Here is a 5,667-nt window from a genome sequence, read left to right as displayed (position 1 = left end):
CCAGGCTCGGCCCGGGCGGGTCCGGGTCAGGCCCTGCCCTCACTGGCCCCGCCCAGTGACACGCCCCCGACGGCTGGCCCCGCCCCCACCCTTAAAGGCACAGGCTCCCGCGAGGTCCCGGGACTGCCCCCTTTCTTTCAGTCCGGTGCCTGTCGGTCGGCTTGTGCCGCTAAAGCAGAAGCTGAGTTAAAACCTGTCGGGTAAAGACAGCAGGAGGCCGGAGAGGGGGCAGTTAGGGGATGAAACTAGGGGTTTTATTTCCAGACGCTTCTGGGAATCAGCGGTGATAAGGGGCGCTTGAGAAGGTCCCAGGAGGGGCAGGTCCCGCCTCACCCACAGATATTCCGGCCGTCCTGCCTGAAATGCCTCTGTTTGCGAGATCTCCTGATTAGGGTCAGCACTCCCCCTCGTAGCATCGCTTTTAAAAGAAGAATATGGCAAATAGACAAGACAGGGGAGTCGGAGCTGCACTCATACCCCTCCCCGATTCCCAGCCTCTGGAGAGGTTCGGGTCCTCGCCGTCTTTCGCTGTCCGTGGTGGCAGGGCAGTGGGCTGGAACTGGGGCAGACGTCCCCTCCGGGGCAGCCTCGCAGCCCGCCCCCGCTCCTGCAAATGCACCTCCGACGCCTCCGCCCAGCTCCCTGGCCGCCCAGCCTCCCCATCACCTGCAGTCGGCGGCCCCACTCCCAGCGGACGTTCGGGGCCCCTCAGCGTCCAGCCCTCGCACCCCTTTCTGACCTCGTCTGGTATCCCCGCCGCCACCCCCTCCCGCCCTGGCCCGGGAAGGGCTCCCCATTCCCCGAACACCCTGCTACTTACACGTGGCCCGCACCCCTGCTCCTTCTGAGGTCCCTGCCCAGGATACCACACTTCCCTTTTCCACCCCCACAAACCCTTGCTCATGCGCCTGGCCCACCTCAAAGGCCTGTCCTCCACCCTTCCCCACAACCTCCATCGCCCTCACCCTCCCCGGTTCCTTACCTTCAAAGAGAACATACCTCCGTCTCCCCACTCTGGGTGGGATGACACTGTGGTCCAGAGCATGTTATATTTGGAATCTCAGGGCGTCTGGTTTCTGTGCAAACTTTGGTAAACACACTCTTTGAGCCTCACTTTCCTTCCCTGAAAAATGCGGATGATAATAGTACCTACCCCATGGGGTCCTTGCAAGATGAAATCCAACACTGTGTATAAAGCCCTGGGCCCCATGCCTGGAGGCTGAGTAAGTACTCCCTCCATAGAAGGATTATTCCATGAATCCTGCAATATAGGGACTGACATGCCTGATCCCCCATCAGCTGGGAGCCCATCAGAGCAGGGGGAAGGCCAAGCTCACCTGCATGCAAGTACAGGCAGCCAGCACAGGGCACCTGCAGCTCCTGTCTGTGTGGGGCAATGACTGAGCCCGCTCTGGGGTCAGCTGTTCCCCAGCCCACCTGCTGTTTTGGGAAGTAGCTCCAAAACTGCTGAGTTTGGAGCCAAAGTCCATCCCTGAGGGGCCCTGACTGGTAGTTGGTGGCCCAGCCAGCGTAAGAACTCAATGTCAACATCCTAGGTTAGCTGGTCCAGCGGATCACTACCTCCTTGTGTCCCAGGGCAGCTGGGGTTGGTGGGGGATGGGGAGAAGAACCTGTGTTCGGAGATCCCAGGAAAGAGCCAAGGCAGGAAAAGAAGCATGGGGAACAGAGAGGGGAGACAAATGGGGCCTGAGACACAGCCCCCCTGGTTTGCTCTTGCTCTGGTGGACAGTGTTCTGGGTTAGGGCCAATTTCCCAGTCTGGGAAAGGCCATTTTGACATCACAGACTCGTCATAGGAGGACCTCAGAAGTCACCCAATCCAGGTTCAGATCCTAACTCTGCCACTTACTGACTAACTTGACCTTGGAAAAGTCATTCAACCTTTCTGAGCCTCAGTGTCCTCATCTGGGGAATGGGGTTAAGAAGAGCACCTGCAGGGCACTCACAGGACTGTAGTCAGGATGCACTGAGATCATACATGTAAACCCCATAGCCCACTGCCCGGTTCTTGCACAAGCTGGATACACGGAAGCTGCTGGTATTATTATCACCGTCATTATTATTGCCGAGGGTAGAAGGACCTGACACATGGTCTGACACACCGTAGATGGAAATGTTGGTTGTGAATGAAGGATTTCGTGCTTGTATCAGGTATCTAGAGCTGTCATCCTCAAAACAACCACATTTTATTATATATCGGGGTTTCTGCCGGTCAAGAATTCGGGAAGGGCTCAGCTGGGTGGTCCTGGAGCGGGTCTCTTATGCGCTTGCGGTTCAGCGGTGGCTGGCTGGGGCGGCCGGGGGCTGCCTGGACGTTCCTCTTTCTACATGGGGTCTCGGGGCCTCTGCATGGGGTTTCTCTGCATCAGTTATCTCTGGGCTTCCGCAGAGCATGGCGGCCTCAGGCAGCCGGACCCCCCAGATGGCATAGCCAGGGATGGAGGCAGCTCTGACTATGCGTGTGAAGGTTCCAGGGGACCGGGCAGTGGCCGCATTGCCTTCTATGACTTGGTTGTGGAAGTGACACTGTGTCACACCATGGGCATAGGCCCACCCAGAGTCAAGGAGAGGAAACAGACCCTACCTCTCAGGGGGAGATACGTCCAAGTCATGTCAGAGGAAGAGTGGGTGATGTGTGAGCTCTCGATGTGACTATATCTGGAAAGTACGATCTGCCGCCCTGCCTTACTCCACAGAGGTCACTAATGGTGCGTATTTAGGTGGCAGTCATAGCAGCAGAGGGGAGTTATATTTTGGAGGTAGGAGGAGAAAGGACCCTCAAATGCCATTGGGTGGACAGCTGCGTACAGCATCACACGTGGGCTGGTCTTGTCCTCAGCATCTTATGAACAAACCCCAAAAGAATAAAAATCAATAAGGACTGTTTATTGAAGACTTACATTTGTAGCGAGTGTTTACATGCTTGTCCCATCTAACAGCCCCATGGGGTGAGGGCTACGGTGATCCCCATTTCGCAGAGCAGGGAAACTGAGGTTCAGGAGATAAAGTGACCCGGCCCCAAGGCACCCACTGGGAAGCGGCAGAGATGGGATTTGCACCTAAATCTGTGTGACTTCAAGTGAGTCCCCTTTACCACCCTGAGCCAAGTGTCCTGCATCACTCAAAGGGAAGGCCAGCTCTGCCCCACACCCAGCACCCCTGTTCAGCTTGCCCAGGGCATGGCAGCAGTCCCAGGAATAATGCAAGTACCTCGGGAACGTGAGCAGAAGTGGAAGGCTTGAAGGGGTACGTCAAAGAGGAACCAGGGAACCAGAAATTTCAGTCTTAGCCAAAGGCCCAGAGACTTGGAAAGTTCCTTCAGGATGCCCAAGTCTTACCTGAAACCAGTCCAAGTTCCTTCTGGATCCTAGCAGCCCTGGGAGTGAGCAAATAGTCACATCGCACCTACTTAACCCCCCCAGGGACGCGGCGCTCACTACCTATTACAGCAGCTCAGTTACCAGAGAAGCGTCTTCATTGGCATTGCCAGGGGGAGTCGCCATTGGAATAATCCTTCTAGAAAGTGAGTTGGCAATTGATAGCTGTCCATCCTAAGAGCCACAAAAACAGAGGTGCCTTTGCTCCGGAGCGTTTCTGAGTGAAGAAGAGAAGATGTGAGCCATGCTGTCCACACAAGTGTTCAGGACAGCGATCTCTAAAGTTGTGTGACAGTTAGAAGCCCCCTAATGGTCCGGCGACAGTGGATCGGGTAGACATCTCTGGGATCTCCTGGGAAATGTTGCCATGAGGTCGTTTCACAGTCTGTTTTTCTTTCCCTTCTTCCTATGCCTCCTCCTTTGTCAGAGAGAGAAAATCTGCTTTTCTAGAACGTCCTCACCTCAGCTCTAGCACTGCCTCATGGAAGTAATTTAGATGACAGGTGGTGTGCAGAACTGAGAACTCTGAACTGAGAGAAGAAGGGCTGAGGCCAGAGAACAGTGCACCCTGGCTCCATGCTTTATCTGCCTGGTGCCTCCCTAGCATCATGTTCTAGAAGGTCTTCCTGTTCCTGGGGAACATCTGGTTCACCTCCACCAAGATATTCCATATATACTTGGCTTCCTCTTCCAATGGAGGCTTATAATTTATTTGCTTGCTTGCTTTATTTTTTTTTATTTTTATTTTTTAAAGATTTTATTTATTTATTTGAGAGAGAGAATGAGAGAGAGAGAGAGCATGAGAGGGGGGAGGGTCAGAGGGAGAAGCAGACTCCCTGCCGAGCAGGGAGCCCGATGCGGGACTCGATCCAGGGACTCCAGGATCATGACCTGAGCCGAAGGCAGTCGCTTAACCAACTGAGCCACCCAGGCGCCCCCTGCTTGCTTTATTTTTTAAAATGTTTAAAATTTATTTTCATTTTTTAGAGAGATGTTGAGTGGAGGAGGGGCAGAGGGAGAGAGAGAGAGAGACGCGATCTGAAGCAGACTCCATGCTCAGTGCGGAGCTGGACACGGGGCTCAATCTCATGACACCGAAATCAAGAGTCAGGCGCTTAACCGACTGAGCCACCCAGGCGCCCGCCCTTTTGAGATGTGTTATTGTGGACTATATTTTATATGCAAAATAGGGCAAAAATAGTTATTTATTTACAGTTAAAATAATAAAATAAACACATAAATACCCTCCATTCAGGTTAAAAAACAGAACTTTATCAGTACCTTAGGAGTCTCTGAAATCACCATCAACTGGATGATTGTGTAAATCATTCTTCCATCGTATGTATAAAACTTTCTTTTGTTTCATATGTATATGAAATATATAGAGAATGTATATGTCTTATTTCTAATGTATTTTATTTGACACGCATAACAACACAGGAAATTGTTACATATTGTTATATATTATGTATACGTACATATGTTGTGTTATAATGCATGTTATATACATTATGTGTACGTATATACATTTATCACTATGTAAGTATTCCTAAGCAATGACTTCTTTTGTTCTGCCTGTCTTTGAGCTCTATGGAAATTGAACAGTATTTTTTATATTCTTCTGCAACTTCTTTCCTATACCATCCTGTTCATGGCCTTCATCCCTGTTATGCCATGTACCTTCAATTCATGCATTTTCAGTTCCATGTCATCATCATTGCCCGACTGGGCCAGGGCTTACGGGACATTTTTCCGTTGATGGCTATATGTGGTCTGTTCCCGGGGTTGCTGCTATCAATGACATCTTTTTACACGTCTCCTGGTACGTGTGCAAACAAATTTCCCTAGGGTGTGGTGTCAGCCAGCATTCAACCAGGAGAATAACCAGGAGGAGGTCGAGATTCAGAGGTGTATTGCAAAGAGGGAATTTACAAGACTGTGGGGCCTGGGTGGGTAAATCCAAAACCCAGAGGGCGGGCTGGGGGAAAAGTCTTGGGCATGAGCCATCACAAGTAGAATTTCTTCTTTGGGGAAGCGTCAGCTCTGCTCTTAAAGCCTTTCGACAGATTGGTTCAGAACTACCTAGATGATCCAGGATAGTCTCATTTGCTTGAAATCAACTGATTATGGACTTTAATCACATCTATAAAATTCCTTCACGGCAACCACTAGCTCCATGCTTGATGGAACAACCAAGGACTATAGCCCAGCCAAGTTGACATATAACCATGACCTTCATGGTCGTGAACCAGGAAGTGGGATTGCTTGGG

The sequence above is a fragment of the Neomonachus schauinslandi genome, chromosome 14 (genome assembly GCF_002201575.2).
Source record: "Neomonachus schauinslandi chromosome 14, ASM220157v2, whole genome shotgun sequence".
Classification (NCBI taxonomy): Eukaryota; Metazoa; Chordata; class Mammalia; order Carnivora; family Phocidae; genus Neomonachus; species Neomonachus schauinslandi.
This window is presented reverse-complemented; position numbering follows the sequence as displayed.